The sequence below is a fragment of the Tachyglossus aculeatus genome, chromosome X1, assembly GCF_015852505.1.
Source record: "Tachyglossus aculeatus isolate mTacAcu1 chromosome X1, mTacAcu1.pri, whole genome shotgun sequence".
Lineage (NCBI taxonomy): Eukaryota > Metazoa > Chordata > Mammalia > Monotremata > Tachyglossidae > Tachyglossus > Tachyglossus aculeatus.
This window is the reverse complement of record NC_052101.1, coordinates 35,536,187-35,558,254: the sequence shown is the minus strand read 5'-3', so window position 1 is coordinate 35,558,254 and position 22,068 is coordinate 35,536,187.

The window sequence follows — 22,068 nt, the reverse complement described above, 5'->3', positions numbered from 1 at the left end:
GGAAAGACTGAAGGAACCGAATAAAATAAACAGGCATCAGGGACCATGAAAACAATTAGGGCAAATGTAAGCTACCAATAAGGGAGCTGTTTTCAGAGTTGGCATTGTTGCAGCAGGGAAGACAGGAATCTGCCACTACACGCTGGGCCTTCTTGGCATTTCAAATGTTACAGTTTCTCCTTGGACAGGACAAGCCCTTGTCGGGTGTGTAGGAAGAGAAGGGAGGCTGTATACCTTACCTCTATATCTCTTAAGTATATACAAAATGAAAGTAGTATCATATATGCCTCTGTAGCTTCAGTGATGGTGTGTTAAGGATGACTAAAGAGGTACTCAGTTGAAGAAATACTTATTGCAACCCAGTTATTATCATTGCTCATTCAACTCTGTGGCTGTACACAGTTTTGTAATCTGTCGCTTAGTATGCACCTAAATCAGATCCTGGCTGATGATCTAAACTGTGTACTTTCTTTCCACTGCAAAATACCCATAAGTGAAAAGGGTGGGGGAGTTGGGTAATTTGGGCTCGGCAGCTCGGATGAGACACATTCAGCATCAATGTTCCAATCAAACATTTGGCTCCACTCCTTTGGATGCTATTTGTTCTCCTCCCACTGCTGAATGTCAGCATAGGAAAGCCTGCTCTTAAAGTGAAGAGAGATAGAGATAATAGAGATAAACAGGGAAGGCAGAATCACTCCTAGATTGGCTTACTGTCACTCAAACAGTCAATCTCAATGACATCATTAATTGTGCACATTAGTCATAACATTTCTGTAATTGCTACCTTTGCATGTGCTTCACTCAGACCTGGAACTTGCAGAGAGGGAGAGGTGATTCAATCATTCAATCAATCAGTCAAATCAATCAATCATATTTTTGAGTCCCTACTGGGTGCAGAGCACTGTAATCAATCGATCAATCATAATTATTGAGCACTTGCTACGTGCAGAGCACTCCACTAAGTGCTTTGGAGAGTACAATAGAACAGTTGGTAGACAGTTTCCTGCCCACAATGAGTTTACAGCGTAGACAGGGAGACAGACATTAATATAAATAAATAAATTGTGGCTATGCTCATAAGTACTGTGGGGCTGAGGGAGGGGTGAATAAAGGGTGCAAATCCAAGTGCATGAGCAAAGCAGAAGGTAATTGTTAAATGCTATGTGCTGTACTGAACTCTGAATAAATACAAGCTAATAATAATTATAGTATTTCTTAAGCGCTATGTGGCAAGCACTGTTCTAAGCACTAGGGTAAATACAAGGTAATTAGGTTGTCCCATATGGGGTTTACGGTCTTAATCCCCATTTTACAGATGAGGTCATTGAGGCACAGAGAAGTTAAGTGGCTTGCCCAAGGTCACACAGCAGACAAGTGGCAGAACTGGGATTAGAACCCATGTCCTCTGACACCCAAGCCCGTGCTCTTTCCACTAAGCCACTTTACTTCCCTTTCAGATTGGACATATCCTTGTCCCCCATAGGGCTCACAGTCTTAATCCTCATTTTACAAATGAGGTAACTGAGGCTTAGAGCAGTGAAGTGGCTTGCCCAGGGTCACAAAGCAGAGAAGCTCAGTGTGGGCAGGGAGTGTGTATGTTTATCATTATATTGTACTCTCCCAAGCACTTAGTTCAGTGCTTTGCACACAGGAAGTGCTCCATTAATACAATTGAATAAATGAATTAAGGAATGTAGTGGAAAAGCCAACATTAGAACCCAGGTCCATCTCACTCCCAGGCCCCTGCTCTATCCACCAGGCCATGCTGCTTCTCTCCTCATAGCTCTGAAGAGCTTGGTCAACATTCACGATACATATTTGAGCCCTGCATTTAATTGTGTCCCAATTATTTTGTCCCTTTCACCTAAACTCTGCTGTAGCCCTGTCAACTGTGTTATCTTTGGCTCAAAATCTAGCCCATTGCACTGCCTTTGGCCTGCTCCCTTACAAACATCTTCAGTCATTTTTCCCTGCCCAACTACAGAAGGGAAGGATGTTGCTAAACATGGCCCCTTAGAAGGAAGGCAGGTAGATGTTATTCTCTCTGCTCTTCAGAGCACTCCAGAGGACTCCTGATTGGTGATAGATCTGACTTTCAAATCTTCATTCAATCAACCAGTGATATTTTTTGAGCGGTTTCTATAAACAGATCACTGTTCTAAGTGCTTTGAAGAGTACAGTGCAATAGTATTGGTAGATACAGAACAATAGAATTGGTAGACACAATCCCTGTCCACAGGGAGCTTACAGACTAGAGAGGGAGAAAGATATGGAAATAAAGTACACCTTCAGGAAATAACTGGATAAAACATTATCTACGTAAGTGCTTTGGGTGAGAGCAGAGTGAATATCAAGTGCTTAATCAATCGATCAGTGGTATATATTGAGTGCTTACTATGTTCAGAGCACTATACTAAGCACTTGGAGGAGTACAATGCAACAGAGTTAGCAGACACATTCCCTGTCCATAATGAACTTTCAGTCCATTCATTCAGTCATATTTATCGAGTGCTTACTGTGTGCAGAGCACTGTGCTAGTGCTTGAAAAGTACAAAACAACAATAAAGAGAGACAATTCCTACCCACAGGGGGCTTACAGTCTAGGAGGAGGGAGACAAACATCAATGCAAGTAAACTGGCAAGTAATAATAATAACTATGGTATTTGTTAAGCACTTACTATGTGCCAAGCACTGATCTAAGATATAAGGTAATCAGGCTGTCCCACGTGGGGCTCATTCATTCAGTCGTATTTATTGAGCACTTATTATGTGTAGAGCACTGTACTAAGCACCTGGGAAGTACAATTCATCAACATATAGAGATGGTCCCTACCCAACAACGGGCTCACAGTCTTAATCTCCATTGTACAGATGAGGTAACTGAGTCACAGAGAAGTAACTTGCCCAAGATCACACAGCAGACAAGTGGTGGAGCTGGGATTAGAACCCACATCCTCTGACTCCCAAGGCTGTGCTGTTGTCAGTACGCCACGCTGCTTCAGAAATGCAGAAGGGAGAGCAATTAGGGAAAATAAGGGCTTAGTTGGGGAAGCCTCTTGGAGGAGATGTGATTTTAGTAAGGCTCTGAAAGTGGGGAGAGCAGTGATCTGTCATATTTGAATGGGGAAGTAGTTCCAGGTCAGAGGGAGGTCACGGGCAAGGGGGTGGCAGCAATAATAATAATGATGATGGTATCTGTTAAGCGCTTACTATGTGCCAAGCACTGTTCTAAGCGCTAGGGTAGATAAAAGGTAATCAGGTTGTCCTACGTGGGGCTCACAGTCTTAGTCCCCATTTTACAGATGAGGTAACTGAGGCACAGGCAATTAAGTGACCCCGCCAAAGTCACACAGCTGACAGGTGGCGGAGCCGGGAATAGGACTCATGACCTCTGACTCCCAAGCCCGCGCTCTTCCCACTAAGCCACGTTGCTTCTAGATAGACAAGATCAAGGTAGAGTGAGTAGGTTGGCATTAGAGCTTAGTACAGTGCTCTGCACACAGTAAGCGCTCAATAAATGTGATTGAATGAATGAATTAGAGGAGCAAAACGTGAAGGTTCGGTTGTAGTTAGGTCAACAAGATAAGCTATGAGGGGGAGAACTGATTGAGTGCCTTAAAGCCAATGGTCAGGAGTTTCAATTTGATTTGGAAGTGGGTGGGCAACCATTGGAGGTTTTTAAGGACTAGGGAGGCATGGATTGTATCTTTATTGGAGACAGTGCATATCTATAATTTATCTTAAAGTCTTTCTCCCGCTCTATAAATTCCCTGTGGGCCGAGAACATGTCTACTAACACTACTGTATTGTCCTCTCCAAGGGCTTAGTTCAGTGCTGTGCACCCAATAAGTGCTCAGTAAATGCCATTAATAGATTTTTTTCATTGTATTTGTTAAAAGCTTACTATGTGCCAGGTACTGTTACTAAGCACTGGGGTAGATAATAATTATGATAATTATGGTATTTTTAAAGTGCTTACTAATATACCAGGCACTGTACTAAGCACCGGGGTGGCTATAAGCAAATCCAGTCGGACACAGTCCCAGTCCCATGTGGTGTTCACAGTCTCAATCCCCATTTTGCAGCTGAGGTAATTGAGGCACAGAGAAGCTAGGTGACTTGCCCAAGGTCACACAGCAGAATAGGGTGGAGCTGGGATTCCTTTTGACTCCAAGGACCATGTTCTAGCCACTAGGTGATGATGCTTCTCTGGATTGATCGATGATCTGGCTATTAACGTGTGGAAAAGGATTTAATTGTTTCTATTCATTTCCTCATGGCCTGCCGGGTTTGGGTTTCAGGCTGAGATCAACATTTTTTTTTTTTCCATGCAGCATGGGCCATCCTCCCTTCTCTCTCCCAACTCTACCTGGAAACTTGAGGAACCCCACACAATAACTCACAAGGGAGCACTCCCACCAGCATATTGAATGAATGGTGTGCAGGCCGTTCACAGTGAGCAGGGAATGCTGGCAAGTGCCGGGATCTCAGTAGGGATGCTTCGGCCTTTTGCAGACTTCAGCAGCAGAATAGTGGCGTTGTTCAGTGGAAAGAGCACGGCCTTGGGAGTCAGTGGTCATGGGTTCTTATTCTGGCTCCGCCACTTGTCAGCTGTGTGATTTTGGGCAAGTCACTTCACTTCTCTGTGCCTCAGTTCCCTCACCTGTAAAATGGGGATTAAGACTGTGAGCCCCACGTGGACAATCTGATCACCTTGTACCCTCCCTAGCACTTAGAACAGTGCCTTGCACATAGTAAGCACTTAACAAATGTCATTATTATTATTAGAATAGCAAAAGTGCATAAATCAGGCTGGCTTTGCTCTTTCCCATTGTTCACCCCAATCAACTCGGGACCATTATTTCTTAGGCTCTCGCCAGGCCTCTCTTGAGGATGGGAATTAGCTCCTCTGAAAAGGGAAGATCCCTTTTCTAAGGACCACAAGGAAAAGTGAGAACTTGAAAGTTGCCACTGGGGCTTCACTCAGTTAAAAGATGCTATTGGACAAGATGACTGGACTCTCCTAAAAACCTATCAAAATATCTGTCAAACGTAACAGCACTGGAGAAGAGAGGGCACCTCATTATCAGAAGTGCAGAGAAGAGGAAGGAGTCAAATGAAGTAAAGTAATTGCACTTCAAGTCAAAAGGGCAAATTCTCCTTTCATTTATGCCTCCATGTTTTGCCATGACTTTTAACAGGTGAAGGTATTACTTAATGGAAAACATTTGGGGCTTTTCATGCTTTATGAAGACCTGCAGATAAATCAGCTATACAGTAGCATGTTGAATGTTTAAGCTCCAAAGTCATCTTTTTATGGTACTAATATTGCACCCTGAACAGAATGTTTTCTGCTGGTATTTTTAATAAATGTTGGTGGTGTAATATGTGCTTTGGATATTTGCTGCATTCCCTGAGGAATTGCTCAAATATCTAAAGCTAGTGAAGAGAGAGTAATACTAGAATTGATTTGTAATGGAACAAACCATACACAGTAAACTGGATAATTGAATTGCTCACATTCTAAACATTCATGTTAACCCCTAGGGGAGAGAATAATAATAGCTTAGATTTTTAAACTTCATAAAAAATTGTCTAATCCAGGGGAAAGCAATAACTAAATAGTTAACATCAACAGTTCAGAAACCCATCTCAAACGTGCCTCAGAAGGAAAAAAAAAGCATATTGTTCAATTCTTGCTTCGACTGAGACAAAAACATGTTCACCGTTTACCAGATAGTATTATATTTTTCCAACATCCGGACTCCATTTCTCTATTTTTCCCTCTCGCTTTCCTGCTTTCTCTCTTTCAATTTTCTAAAAATCCGCTAGGTCAAAAACGTATTTCCAAGCTAAAGAGGCTGCAAATACAAAATGAGGAGTGAAATCTGATATGAGGATTATATTGACATTTTTAATTGTTGAGGCCATGTATTTGGTGCTGCATCTCTTCTCAAATGACAGCTTTGGTAATACTCCTCACACCCAAAGCACTATTGTTCATTGTGGGAGGGAACAAGTCTACCAACTCATTGGCACTGTACTCCCCCAAGCAGTATTGCACTCTCCCAAGCGCTTATTATTACAGTGCTTTAAGCCCAGTAATCTCTCAGTAAATATCATTGATAATGATTGATGATTTCCAGGGAGGGTACACTATTCTCTGCTGAACAATTTGATCTAAGCACTTGAAATGGGTGAAGCGTTCTGTGAATACAGTAAAATCTGAGAGAGAAAAAACCTGTATGAAAAAACCTTTAAGCCCAGTAAGCTCTCAATAAATATCATTGATAATGATTGATGATTTCCAGGGAGGGTACACTATTCTCTGCTGAACAATTTGATCTAAGCACTTAAAATGGGTGAAGTGTTCTGTGAATACAGTAAAATCTGAGAGAGAAAAATCTGTATGAACAGATGCTCCAGCACTTATCCGTTACGGTGCTTAGAACAGTGCTTGACGCAAGCTAAGTTCACTCATTCAATCATATTTATTGAGCGCTTACTGTGTGATGATGATGATGATGATGATGGCATTTGTTAAGTGCTTACTATGTGCCAAGCAGTGTTCTAAGTGCTGGTCGGGGGGGGGGGGGGGGGATACAAGGTAATCAGGTTGTCCCACAAAGGGGCTCACAATCTTCATCCCCATATGACAGATGAGGTCACTGAGGCATGGAGAAGTTAAGTGACTTGCCCAAAGTCACACAGCTGACAAGTGGCAGAGCCAGGATTAGAACCCATGACCTCTGATTCCCAAGCCCATGCTCTTGTCACTGAGCCATGCTGCTTCTCTTAGTACAGAGCACTGTACTAAGCGCTTGGAAAGTACAAATTGGCAACATCATCATCATCATCAATTGTGTTTATTGAGCGCTTACTGTGTGCAGAGCACTGTACTAAGCGCTTGGGAAGTACAAATTGGCAACATATAGAGACAGTCCCTACCCAACAGTGGACTCACAGTCTAAAAGGGGGAGACAGAGAACAAAACCAAACATACTAACAAAATAAAATAAATAAAATAGATATGTACAAGTAAAATAAATAGAGTAATAAATATGTACAAACATATATGCATATATACAGGTGCTGTGGGGAAGAGAAGGAGGTAAGATGGGGGGATGGACAGGGGGACGAGGGGGAGAGGAAGGAAGGGGCTCAGTCTGGGAAGGCCTCCTGGAGGAGGTGAGCTCTCAGTAGGGCCTTGAAGGGAGGAAGAGAGCTAGCTTGGCGGAGAAACAGATACAGATAGGACAGATACAGTCCCTACTCACCAATGGGCTCACAGTCTATAAAAACATGATTGATTTATTGATAGTATATTATGTAATAGAAGTAGAAAAACCATCCAATTTTTGCATACATATGAAGATTGCCCTTTGAATTGCTAATAAGGTTACCATCTTACGAAGGCTGCCATCATTTTCTTACCTCTACATTGCTATCCAACTTCCCTTCTTCTGCATGCCAGATTGATCTGTCTACACAATTGTCTCCCACAGTCCACTCCTATAACGTATTAGTTGCGAGCACATTTTACTCTGTCTTTAAGATGATTGCTCTGCTCTCCTGGCTTGCATGTTCCCTATTTAAGCTTAGCACAGCAACTACTTTGATATAGTGCTGTCATCCTTTCTCACATTTCTCATCTAGCAAATCTATGTTGTGATGTGTGTTTCCTTAAGGCTGATAGATGGATTGTGCTCCGAGATCTTGATGTTGGTGATCCTCTGTTGCCATTTGATAGTGTCTGTAACACCTAGATGACTCTAATGAAAATGCTAAAGAAATCACAGGAGCTTTCTGTGGTAGTCCTGGTCTCAAACCTCTACTGAAATTTGGACACTACTATAACTCTGTAGAACTTAATAGACCTTTAGTATCATATGATCATATATAATCCCAGCTTCACCACATGTCAGCTGTGTGACTTTGGGCAAGTCACTTAACTTCTCTGTGCCTCAGTTACCTCATCTGTAAAACGGGGATTAAGACCCTGAGCCCCATATGGGACAACCTTATTACCTTGTATCTACCCCAGGGCTTAGAACAGTGCTTGGCACATAATAAGTGCTTAACAAATACCATCATTATTATTATTATTCTATAAAGGCTCAAGCTCCATTATCAGAAGACATGCTTTTCGTTTTAATTTGCTTTTCTACTTGTCTATCCATGCATTGCTGTACACTAAACCTACTTGGAAGCAAAAATTGGTGACAGTGCCCCTTCTAGTTTGTCAATGAAATAATTTGATTATCTGCATGGTTTTCCTGGTGCTCTCTGCTGCATAACCAACCTTTTCTACCTGTTCATGGTACTGGACTGACTCTGCAAATCAGTTTATTGTCTTCACATCTTCTGCTTACTAAATGCCTCCAGAACCAAGACACCAGGATAGAACAATTCCTCATTGACTGACTCAAAGATTTTGTATGATGGTCACAGAGTTGGAATAGTTTCCTCTAGATTAAAACTTCATTATAATAATAGTAATAATAATAATTGCATTTATTAAGTGCTTACTATGTACAAAGCACTGTTCTAAGCACTGGGGAGGTTACAAGGTGATCAGGTTGTCCCATGCAGGGCTCACAGTCTTAATCTCCATTTTACAGATGAGGTAACTGAAGCACAGAGAAGCTAAGTAACTTGCCCAAAGTCACCCAGCGGACAATTGGCAGAGCCGGAACTTGAACCCATGACCTCTGACGCCAGAGCCCGTGCTCTTTCCACTGAGCCACTCTGCTTCTCTACTCTTCTCATTGTTGCACTTGCTTCTATTAAGACTCTGAGCCCCATGTAGGACAGGGACTATGTCCAATCTGATTACCTTGTGTCTACCCCAGAGCTTAGAGCAGTGCTTTGCACATGGTAAATGCTTAGCAAATACCACAATTATTATTATTATTGTTACTATGAGGTTCCATGTCACATCCTCAGGCAATACAGCACAGAGTAGATTAGTTAGGAGGGGACCTTCTCAATCACGATTTTCTCCATTGATGTGAGAAAAAGGTCAGCCAGGGCAACTTCTACTCTGATTGTTTCTTGAAGGCAGATATCATAACTTCTTTTTATATTGTATGTTTCCAAGTGCAAAATACAGTTTTCTGCACAATAGGTGTTCAATAACTACTGATGATGATGATGATACAATTGTACAGTCAAACACAAAAGAGTAGCTTTGATAGCCATCAGTTTGAATTTTTGCAAGTGAAGAAGACCATTTTATTTAGCAGATTTAGATGGTTATGCCTGTGCAATAGCAGGGGCTAAGGAGAGGAATGGATTTTGTAGCACTCCAGGATCTAAGAGGAACATAACTGACAGGGACAAGGGGTTCTTTTGTGCAGGTTCTTGGCCCTGAAATCTTGGGCTCATCCACTATTCACAAAGGGAAACTCCATAACCTGAGCAGGAATATGAGAATTGAATAGCTGCATAAGCTTTCTGGGCAGGAACGTTCTGGAAGCATTAGAAGAGTTTTCTGAAGGATATTTGGTTATCTGTTTGGGGAGGTTTTTTCTTTGAAAGTGCATGAGGTTTTTTTTTTTTTAAGTTTTCCAAAGCTCTTTTACATCAGTTATCACATTTTTTATCAAATAATCCTCACATCATCCCTGTAAGGTATGGAGAAGTAGACATTCTAATCCCCATTTTACAATTGAAGAGGCTGGGACAAAATCAATCAAACGATGAATCAATGGTATTTATTGAGTGTTTACTACGTGCAGTGCTATGGAGAGTACCGTACAACAGAGTAGAACCTACCAACAACAAGCTTATAATCTAGAGGGGAAGACAGACATTTATATGAATAAATAAATTACAGATATGTATATAAGTGCTGTGGGGTGAATATCAAGAGCTCAAAGGGTACAGATCCAAGGGCATAGATGAGAAGGGAGAGGAAGTTGGAGAAAAGAGGGCTTAATCTTGGAGGCGATGTGACCTTAATGAAGCTTTGAAGCGGGGAGGGTGGTGGTCTGGGATACATCGATGGGGAGGGAGTTTCAGGTGGGGGGAATGGGGGAAATGTCAGCAATGAGATAGATGAAATCAGGGCACGCTACTCCTAGAGGAGTGAAGTGTGAGAGCTGGGCTGTAGTAAGAAATCAGTGAGATAAGGTAGCAGGGGGATAGCAGATTGAGTGCTTTGAAGTCAGTGGTAAGGAGTTTCTGGTTTCTGCGGAGGTGGGTGGGCAACTACTGAAGGTTCTTGAGTGGGGAGATGTAGACTAAGTGTTTTTATTGAAAAATGATCCAGGCAGCAGCATGAAGTATAGACTGCAGTTGATAGATACAGGAGGCAGGGAAGTCAGACAGGAGGCTGATGCAGTAGTCAAGGTAAATTAAGTCACACAAGAGGTCAGAGGTCATGCTAAGTCAGTGAGAGGTTCAGGACTAGAACACAGATCTCCTGATTCTCCTTCCCCTTGACTACATAGTCTTCCTATGTAAAACTTGCTTAATAAAAGAGCTGGAACTTTACTATTAGGACCAATTTGAACAGCTCTGCCAAGACTCTAACGGATCATTTCCAGATCTTCTGATCACCCCTTACACAGTCAATTTCAGCATATGGCAGGAGGAGATTTCCAACAATGAACCCTTGGAAAGCAGTCAGGTCACCTGCACTGAGGCGATGTTGGTCTCACAAGTGCAGCACAGCTGGGTGGGATATGTGAGAAGAATGAAGAGTAGCAAGGATTCCCAAGCAGCAGCTGCTGAAATACAAATTGGAAGGACAAAATAAACATGTTAAAGACCCACGAGGTACAGTTTCAAACAATGTGATAAAACGGTGGACTGCTGGGAGACAGCAGCAGATAGATCAGTGCGGCAGATATTAATCGGAAGGATCAGTGGTATTTATCGATCATTCGCTCTGTGGTGAGCACTGCACTAAGCACTTGGAAGAGCAAAATAGAGCAAGAGTAATAGAGTAATGATTGCTCTCCTTGAGCAGAGGCTTCAGGAAGATCCCCCAGGGATGGAAGTAAGGCAGAGCAGCCTGGAATTGTTCAAGTGCTCAAACAGTACAAATCCAAGTGCCCAGGTGTTTCAGAAGAGAAAGGGAGTTGGGGAAAAGAGGACATAATCAGGGAAGACCTCTGGGAGGAGATGTGACATTAACAAGGCTTTGAAGGTGAGGAGAGTAAAAAACAAATGTCTATTCCAGTGAGTGTTTTTTCAAATGGGTCGCCTTTAGAAGCAACATGGCCTAGTGGAAAGAGCACGGGCTTGGGAGTCAGAGGTCATGGGTTCTAATTTTGGCTCTGCCACTTGTCAGCTGTGAGACTTTGGGCAAGTCACTTCTCTGTGCCTCAGTTATCTGTAAAATGGGGATTAAGACTGTGAGCCGCACGTGGGACAACCTGATTATCTTGTATTCCCCCCAAGTGCTTAGAACAGTACTTGGAACATAGTAAGTGCTTAACAAATACCATTATTATTATTTAGTTTTTTTATACTAGATCCAATCCCTTAGACTGGGCACTCCACATTGGCACAGGAAGCTGGTATCCCCTTACACTTAGAGAAGCAGTGTGGCTTATTGGAAAGAGCACGGGTTTGGGAGTCAGAGGACATGGGCTCTAATTCCGACTCCGCCGTTTGTCTGCCATGTAACCTTGGGCAAGCCACTTAACTTCTCTGGGCCTCAGTTAACTCATCTGTAAAATGGGGATTAAGACTGTGAGCCCCATGTGGGACGACCTGATTACCTTGTATCTAGAATAGTGCCTGGCACATAGTAAGTGCTTAACAAATACCATAATTATTATTATTATAGTTATTACACTGGCCTGTGAGCTGAGGAGCAGGTTTGTCTCTTCTCCCTAGTCTGAGGAAAAGCAAAAGATAAGAGAAGACAAGAGAAGCAGTGTAGTCTAATGGATAGAGCACAGACCTGGAGGGAGAAGGACCTGGGTTCTAATTCTGGCTCCAGTGCTTGACCTTGGGCAAATCACTTCACTTCTCTATGCCTCAGTTTCTCATCTGTAAAATGGGGATTAACACTGTGAGCCCCATGTGGGACATGGACTGTGTCCAACCTGATTAGCTTGAATCTACCCCGGTGCTTAGTGCAGTACCTGGCACATACTAAGCGTTTAACAAAAGCCATAAAAAAATGTACATGCCTATTTCCAGAGGAATGTTTTTCTATTTCCAACCTACAAAAGAACTATATCTGAAATGGCAAGAGAAATACAGAGAGCCTCATTTAATATGAATTATCATTTCCTTCCACAGTAGATTTTCAATATGATGTTTTTGCAGTGCAGCAAGATATTTCCGAAGTTGTGCAAGCTCACAGCTTTTGGAAACTGAATATTTCAGTATCAACAAAATAAAACTTCAATGAGAAAAGTAAAAAACTTCAACTTTGGGTCAAGAAATTCAAACCTTGTGCTAGGCCAAATATCCAGAAGCAAAACGAGTAGCACAGTAATTGGATAATTTCTGGCTTCTATTAGCTTGGAAAAAATCATCTTATTGTTGAAAGGTGGAAATTTTTTCTTCACATTTCACTAGAAAAATCTCCACTCTACCTTGTTAGCATAGTTGTGGCCTCAGAGACTTGATAATTATTCTTATTACCAGGACAAAATTCTAGCACTTTTTGTTACAATTTCCTTTTTTTTCTTTTTTTTTTAATTGATGCTGTTTTAAACCTATCACTGAAGAGAATAGATGTTTAATTATAGGTTCTCTCATCTCTCGCCTTTGGTTCTTTAGAAATATGAAATTAATTGATCCCAGAAGCCCAGTAATTGGAGAATAATGACTTTTCATCATTCCAAACCACCATTGACAGAATCATTTTGGGGGTGAGCAATTTAATTCTCCTATTCTCATGCCTTAGTTCATTCTTCTTGATGCCCATCTAGAAACAGGATGAAATTACTTTGTACTTTTGTCCATTTAGAGGGGCATCATCGTTGTTATATAAGGGGCCAGAATTAAAGGCAAGTCAAACAAAGAATCCAAGGTGGAAAGTTTCCCTAAGGAAAATATTATCTGCTGATTGAAGCCTCTTAAACTGGAGCTTCTCAGGTATAGGGAAGTGAATTTGATCAACAAGGACCAATAATCCAATAATAGTATTTTGGCCAGAATATTCCAGATATTTGCTTCTGTGATATGACTCGAAGTGATAATAGTAATAATAATAATGGTATTTGTTGAGCACTTACTATGTGCCAGGCACTGCACTGTGCCCTGGAGCAGACACAAGCTAATCAGGTTGGAAACATTCCTTGTCCCAGGTGGGACTCACAGCCTTAATCTCCATTTTACAGATGGGGTAACTGAGGCACAGAGAAGTGAAGTGACTTGTCCAAGGTCACACAGCAGATGAGGCTGCCCTGGAATTAGAACCCATGACTTTCTGAGTTCCAGGCCCTTGCTCTACCCAGTATACCTTACTGCTTCCCCATGTGACTGGGTAGACGAGTAGCCCATAAGGAATTAAGACTACTTTTACTACAGACCCAAATTGGGTTTGCATGGAGGGATAGTGTTTTTCTTAAGTAGGATGAATGGGGCAACACGGGGAAACCAAACTTTCAGCTTCTATAGGAGAAGATGGTCAGTTAGTTGCAGCCAACTTTAGATTCTAGACTGTAAGCTAATTGCGGGCAGGCAACTTGCCTGTTTATTATTGTATTGTACTCTCCCAAGTACAGTACAGTACTCTGATCACAGTAAGTGCTCAATAAATAAGATTGACTGAGTGACTGACAACACCGGCAGACAAGTATTTCTCTGGGTGCCCACTATAGGAATCCTTACATCAGCATATCGACCTAACAGAAAAATCCCTCTAGACTGTAAGCTCATCTCTAGACTGTAAGCTCATTGTGGGCAGGGAATGTGTCTCTTTATTCAATCATATTTACTGAGCACTTACTGTGTGCAGTCTCCGTCCTTTGCCAAACTCTTGTACTTGAGTGAGCACTGTGTGATCACCTGGACCGAAAGGGGCATTTACATCTTCGTGTCTCAGAGCGTCCATGTTCTGCTATAGAGCGAAGTCAAAGATATTCAAGACGGGGCCGTCCACAGGAACGAGCTGTTCTGCCTGCACACAAGGGGGAAAACGTCGCATTTGTCGTTGCTGCCTGTGGAGCGGTGAGCGGACCGCTTGCTCAGGAGAGGCTTCTGGGGCCTGGCCGCCCGCATCTGCTGGCTCTTCCAGAACTCCATCCTTCCCAGCAGAGTACGGAAAACTTTTACCCATCGACAAGCTGGAGCACTTGAAATCCCAACTCGACGCCTCCACCCAAGGCGATCTCATTGCTCAACTAGACGAAACAATTTCCAAGCTGGAACTTCTAGGTTCTGCCTGCAGCAGCAGAAGGAGCTCCATTTCATCACCATCATCAATCGTATTTATTGAGCGCTTACTATGTGCAGAGCACTGTACTAAGCGTTTGGGAAGTACAAATTGGCAACATATAGAGACAGTCCCTACCCAACAGTGGGCTCACAGTCTAGACAGAGAACAAAACCAAACATACTAACAAAATAAAATAAATAGAATAGATATGTACATGTAAAATAAATAAATAGAGTAATAAATATGTACAAACATATATACATATATACAGGTGCTGTGGGGAAGGGAAGAAGGTAAGATGGGGGGGATGGAGAGGGGGACGAGGGGGAGAGGAAGGAAGAGGCTCAGTCTGGGAAGGCCTCCTGGAGGAGGTGAGCTCTCAGCAGGGCCTTGAAGGGAGGAAGAGAGCTAGCTTGGCGGAGGGGCAGAGGGAGAGCATTCCAGGCCCGGGGGATGACGTGGGCCGGGGGTCGACGGCAGGACAGGCGAGAACGAGGTACGGTGAGGAGATTAGCGGCGGAGGAGCAGAGGGTGTGGGCTGGGCTGGAGAAGGAGAGAAGGGAGGTGAGGTAGGAGGGGGTGAGGTGATGGACAGCCTTGAAGCCCAGGGTGAGGAGTTTCCGCCTGATGCGCAGATTGATTGGTAGCCACTGGAGATTTTTGAGGAGGGGAGTAATATGCCCAGAGCGTTCCTGGGCAAAGATAATCTGGGCAGCAGCATGAAGTATGGATTGAAGTGGAGAGAGACACGAGGATGGGAGATCAGAGAGAAGGCTGATGCAGTAGTCCAGACGGGATAGGATGAGAGCTTGAATGAGCAGGGTAGCGGTATGGATGGAGAGGAAAGGGTGGATCTTGGCAATGTTGCAGAGCTGAGACAGGCAGGTTTTGGTGACGGCTTGGATGTGAAAGTTTCAGCATCCTGGACTCTGGCATCTGTCAGGTCGAAGAGGCAGCCAGTCCGATGATGACTCTTGCTCCCTACGCAGCCAAACCCTTTCAGGAGATGAGTGACTTAAAGAGTTCACCTCCTATCAGGAGGAAGACCAAACCGAACAGGGCCATGTCTTTCATGCTTCAGCACTGGCCGAGACCGATTTGAATGAAACTTTCTTTCCATTCAGTATTCCCTTGTCATTTCATTCTCCATTTCCTCTCTTCTCCCTCCAGGCAGTCAAAGAAAGGAGCCGGAGGTGGTATTTGCACCGGTCCTTTCTTTTTGTTTGAAGAATCCAAGGTAGAGGCCAAACTTCCCATCTCTGACTGACTGACTGACCATTTTGATGCTAGCGATGCCTGTCTACTTGTTTTGTTGTCTGTCTCCCCCTTCTAGACTGTGAGCCCATTGTTGGGTAGGGATTGTCTCTATCTGTTACGGACTTGCACTTCCCAAGCACTTAGTACAATGCTCTGCACACAGTAAGCGCTCAATAAATACAATTGAATGAATGAATGAATGCAGAGCACTGTAGTAAGCACTTGGAAAAGTACAACACAACAATAAACAGTTGCATTCCCTGCCCACAACAAGCTTACAGTCTAGAGGGCAGGGATTTATATTGTACTCTCCCAGGAGCTTAGTACAGTGTTCTATACACAGTAAGCACTCAATAAATGCAATTGAATGAATGAAAATCCCTCTATTCCAGACCTTTTATCCTTCCACCAGTCTCTGTCCTCAGAGTTCACTGTCGTGGGATTGACTCTATAAAGCAGAACCTCTAGACACTCTGTGAATCAACTGTCAATCAGGGTCAGTCTCAGACCAATGAATATCTATATCACAAATCTGCTGCCTTGTCTCACCAAGCCAAAACTAGCATTCTTGGGACCAAGAACACTGAATTAGAGCTTAATTTGGGCCCCAAGGCCCCAGGTTCCACTCTCTTCATTTGAATGATTTGTACAGGCTACAAGAGAAGATAAGCTATGCTAAGATTCTCTATATTTGTTCACAAACATAATATATGTTTGGTATTTTCTACCAAAGCAGAACAACATTCTCAAAGATCAGCTGTGTTAATTAAGCAAGAAAAGGCACTGTAGTTTGTTCTTCCTAAAACTTCAAGAAGTCTTTCATTAGATCTTGGCCCAATGTGGTGCTCAGTTAATACTTTCACTTGCCACCCTCATCAATCATGTATTTTATTTTATTCCTATGATCAGCAGTTTTACATATATATGTACATTTGTTTTGTTTTTATTTGGATTTTATTTTGCATATTCAAATACTTTTTCCACTATTTTTTCTGGAAAAATGCTACTCCCTGTTATATTCTCCCATATAGCTATTTGTAAACCGTTTTTATCTCTCTCTCTCTCTCCCTCCCATTTAGATTGTAAACTCTTAGAAAGAGGCAATATGTGTCATCAAACTTCTGTCGTCTTTTCCCAAGAACTTAGGACAATGCTTCATACTCAGTAGGTGCTGGGCAAATACCACTAATTGATTGATTTATTAATTAACTAGTGACTGAGTCTGCACAAGCAAGGCATAGTTTTGAAAAAAATTTTTCCCCTCAGTTTTGGTTATTGAAAAGAAAGCGCACTCTGCAAATCTATCCCTTGGGCCCAGATAAACTCCTGGGTGCAGACAGTGATAGTATTATTATTAGTAGTAATAGGAGGAGGAGTATTTGTTAAGTGCTTACTTGCTATGAGGTAAATACACTCTAGTAAGCACTGGGGTAAATTCAAGATAATCACATTCCACATGGGGCTTACAGTCCAAGTAGGAGGGAGACCAGGTATTGAATTCCCATTTTGCAGATGAGGGAACTGAGGCCCAGAGAGGTTAAGTGACTTGCCCAAGATCAGAAATAGCAGAAATAGCATTTGTGGAACCATGTCCCTCAGAACCCACCAATTACACAGGAAATCCAAAACATAGCCCTATGGGGCTGCCGCTAACTGATAGTTTCTGAGCCTGCCTGGTGGCTAAAGAAAGCACTAACCAAGTGGGGTCAAGATCGAGGGAACTTACACCTGAGATTTTTAAGTTAATATTTTCAACAGTCCACAGAGAGCAAATACATATACCATCCAATCATCTGAGCTGCTACACTGAAATGATGACAAAGGAATGGAAAAATAAATAAATAACAATAAGCATTCTATTTCTATGATTTCCTGGTTACTATATGAATCCAGCTACTGTCACAGGCTACTTTTCCCAGCAGGAATTTCCCTCTATACCACCTTTCTCCTCCACCTTTGTCTCCATGAAAGTTTGATCAAATCAGTGTTCCTATTTCAAGGATAAATCTTATCAAAGAGCAAAATATGAAATGACTGGCTCAGAGCCTAGAGGAAGCTAGGGATAGTGACAGGAATGAAAGCCAGGAGTCTGATAACTAATTATTGATTGGAGTAATGGAACTTTGTCCTTCTCTTGGCTCGGGAATTATCTGGCATTGGCCAAGACTGCAGAGGCCATGTGAATTTTGGATAGAAATTTACTAGTAACCCAAATGTGTTTGGAAATCTGACACTGGAGTTTCCTTCTTGCACTTGCACAACCCGGGCCCTGATGATGGATCCTGTTCTAGGCCTTTCATCTTGTGGCAAAGAACTCTAAGGAGTATTATTGATCTAAAGGTTCTTGCCTGGTATCGTTGGCTTTGTAGCCAATCATTCACATTTACTGAGTAATTACTTTGTGCAGAACACTGTACTAAGAGCATGGGAGCGTACAATTGAGCAGATAGACATGAACCCTGCCTTTCGGGAGCTTACAATCTAGCTGAGAGAACTTACCCAGTTGGGCCCGCAATAAATGTTTTGTCCCTATATACTGTCCCAAACTGTTAGTAGAGTGCTCTGCATTCATTAGAACCTCGATAATACCACTGATTGATTGATCAGACCCTCTCACATGGCAGTAAAATTGATAGAGGTTCACAGAGAAACCCACTTGAGATGAAGCATAGCTTAGTGGAAAGAATACAGGCCCAGGAGTCAGACAACCTGAGTCCTAATCCCGGCTCTGCCACTTACCTGCTTTGTAACCTTGGGCAAGTCAATTAACTTGTCTCTGCCACAGTTTCCTCATCTGTAAAATGGGGATTCAATTATCTGGCCTAGCCAGAGAGAATAACAGGACCTAGAGATCCCTCTTCTGTAAAGTGGAAGCTGTAAAAAGGATTTTGCTGCATTTGGTTATCTTATCCAATACTATCTGGGATACTCTCCAGTACTGTGACTGATTGATGCTATTATTCACGTGAGCCCCATGTGGGACAGGGACTGTGTTCAACCTAATAAACTTCTATCTACCCCAGCACTTAAAGCAATGCTTGACATATAGTAAACACTTAGCAAACAATGTAAAATGAACAAACAGGGCAACGGAAAGGGGAACTAGATGGAATAAGCCTGTAGGGGACAGCAATTCCAAAACAACCCAGGAGATTGAAATACAAGAGGGAAAGGAAACCAAAAATAAGCTTCTGAGGCAAATCAAGAGAGACGGTAGTTGTCCTTGGACCTTTTCTGACAAACTCTGAACAATCTCAGCAGTAAGGAAGATCTCATGACTACAGAAAACACTCTGTAATTGAATTACAGCCCGGGTGTGCCAATGCAAAACACAGTTGCTAACAGTGAGAGACCCAGTTTTATGAATATCGGTTACAGGTTAGATTTATGCTCAATAAAATTCTGCCTTTGACAGGTCTTTAGTACTTTGCATTTTTGTTTGCACAAGAACCTGATAATTCTTCTCAATAGTCTATTCTGCTCCCAGTGCATTTAATCAGCAATAACAAAACTCTATGTGTCAGCATTTATTGTCCTTCTTTCCTTATATATATTTAAAATGGATTGTGCATTGGTGAAAGGAATAATTTTGACAGCCCTTCTGCAAGCTTTTGGTTTGTGCCTGAACAACAGATGCCTTGAGTCTGCTCCAATGAAGTTGTCTAGTTAACCATTCTTTCTGTAAGCAAACCCCAAAGCCACTCCACCTTGAAGCCATCATTGCTGTCTCATCTATAAGTGCTTATTTAACTCCTTCACTATATAAATGGTGTTTGGAAGGAGGGGAAGAACATTGGACCAACTGCGTTGAGTCCCTTTGAATGACAACAACTTTCTACCCTTATCTTTCTTGAGAAGCAGCGTGGCTCAGTGGAAAGAGCATGGGCTTTTGGAGTCAGAGGTCATGGGTTCAAGTCCCAGTGCCACCACATGTCTGCTGTGTGATCTTGGGCAAGTCACTTAACTTCTCTAGCCTCAGTTACCTCATCTGTAAAATGGGGATTAAGACTGTGAGACCCACGTGGGACAAGCTTGATTACCTTGTATCCCCTCAGCGCTTAGAACAGTGCTTTGCACATAGTAAATGCTTAACAAATGCCATTATTAATTATTATTATTATTTCTTGCTCTTTGCCCCGAGCTCCATATTATGTAGCCTGGACCAGGGTATTTCTCCCTTTCTACCTGATCCATCTAGGGCCAGCCCTATGCTGCTGAATGCCTCATGTAAAAGTCATTTTTATTGCATAAAAGTGGATCTTGGAAGGATTGTCTCTTTCCTCTTTGCTTAGGTCAGTGCTTAGCATACAATAAAGACTGTCAAAACAAATATAGCCAAGAGCAACCCTAATGGAGAGAGTTGATGCAGTTCCCAAACTAAGGACTGAGTGGCATTTCCATTTTTTTTATGGTATTAAGTGCTTATTATGTCCAAGGAACTGTACTAAGCCCTGGGGTAGATACCAGATAATCCAGTTGGGCACAGTCCATGCCACACATGAGGCTCACAGTCTTAATCCCCATTTTACAGATGAGGTAACTGAGACACCGAGAAGTTAAGAGACTAAGGTCGCACAACAGACAAGTGGTGGAGCAGAATTAGAATGCAGGTCTTTCTGATTCCCAGGCCTGTGCTCTATCCTCTAGGCCACGCTGCAGTTGTGCTCAACAGGGGCAGAATAGCCCAGTTTTTTCCTCTCTCCCTCTGGGAATGAGAGGGTTGGTAAAGTGAACTTGAACTGAGGACTAGCCCAGTGATGTCCCATGGTCAGAGCTGCCCCATGCCGTAATCACCTGATGTCCAGCAGGCCTCCCCGTTCCCCTTAGCATTGGACCCCATCATCAGCTCTTCACCGGAGCAGGGTGAGGACAAAATGTCATTGTCTTATGAACTTTTGAGCATGTGACTGTAGGATTTGAGGCAGTGGCTGTTGTTACCCCTGGGCTCCGAGCAGCTCTGCCTGGTGGTGAAGAAAGTGAAACTAACTCTTAGGGAACTTATTCTCATCTTTGTCTTTGTCCATTATTTTCAGTTTTTGGTTGTTTCACCTTTCTTTGAGTATCTGTTAACTCCTCTCCCCATCTTCTGAGGCCCTTGAGGGCTAGGGACCTTGTATAATTTGCATCCACATCCTTTTTTGGCCCACACTTTGCATATGCTGGGCACTTAATAAACACTGTCGTTAGTACTACCATTACTACTACTACTGTTCCACAGAGATGTGGAGAACAGAACCTCCATTAGTTGCCAATTCACCTCTGCATCAAAAGGAACTCAGGGAAGATCTCTTGCAGGAGATGTGTTTTCAATAAGACTGAAGATGGGGAGAGACATCTTCTTGTCTGTCAGACAAGAAGAGAGAGGATGTTCCAGGATAGAGGCAGGATATGGGCAAGAGGTCAGTGGCAAGGTAGATGAGATTGAGGTATGGTGAGTAGGTCATTTTTAGAGGAACGAAGTGTGTGGACTCCGTTGTAGTCGGAGAACAGTGAGATGAGATAGGAGGAGCAAAGTGATTGAGTGCTTTGAAGCCGATGGTAAGGAGGTTCTCTTTGATGCAGAGGTGGATGGACAACCATTTGAGTTTCTTGAGGAGTGGAGAACTATGGCCTGAATGTTTTTGTAGAAAAATTATCCCAGGCAGCTGAGTATGCACTGGAGTGGGGAGATACAGGAGGCAGGGAGATCAGCAAGTAGTCTGATAATGCAAGCAAGCAGGTTAGGATAAGTGCTGGATTAACATGATGGAAGTTTGGATAGAGAGGAAAGGGTGGATTTTAGTGATGTTCAAAACAACATGATGCAGTGATAAATTGAATATGTGGGTTGAATGAGAGAAAGATGTCAAGGATAAGGCCAAGGTTATGGGCTTGGGAGATAGGACAAACGGTGGTGCCATTTACAGTGATGGGAAAGTTAGGGTGAGGACATGGTTTGAGTATGAAGATAAGGAATTCTGTTTTGGACATGTTAAGTTTGAGGAGTCCATGGGACATCAAAGTAAAGATGTCTTGAAGCCAGGAGGAAATAACGAGACTGCAGAAAGAGAGAGAGATCAGGCCAGGAGATGTAATGGTGGTAGAGGTGGTAGTCGAAGTCATAGAAGCAGCTTGGCTCAGTGGAAAGAGCCCGGGCTTTGGAGTCAGAGGTCATGGGTTGGAATCCCGACTCTCCCATATGTCTGCTGTGTGACCTTGGGCAAGTCACTTAACTTCTCTGAGCCTCAGTTCCCTTATCTGTAAAATGGGGATGAAGCTTGTGAGCCCCCCGTGGGACAACCTGATCACTTTGTATCCCCCCCCCCAGCACTTAGAACAGTGCTTTGCACATAGTAAGCGCTTAACAGATGCCATCATTATTATTATTATAGGAGTGAATGATTTCTCCAAGGGAGTTAGTGAAGATAGAGAGTTGAAGGAGACCCAGAAATGAACCTTGAAGGATTTCTACAGTTAT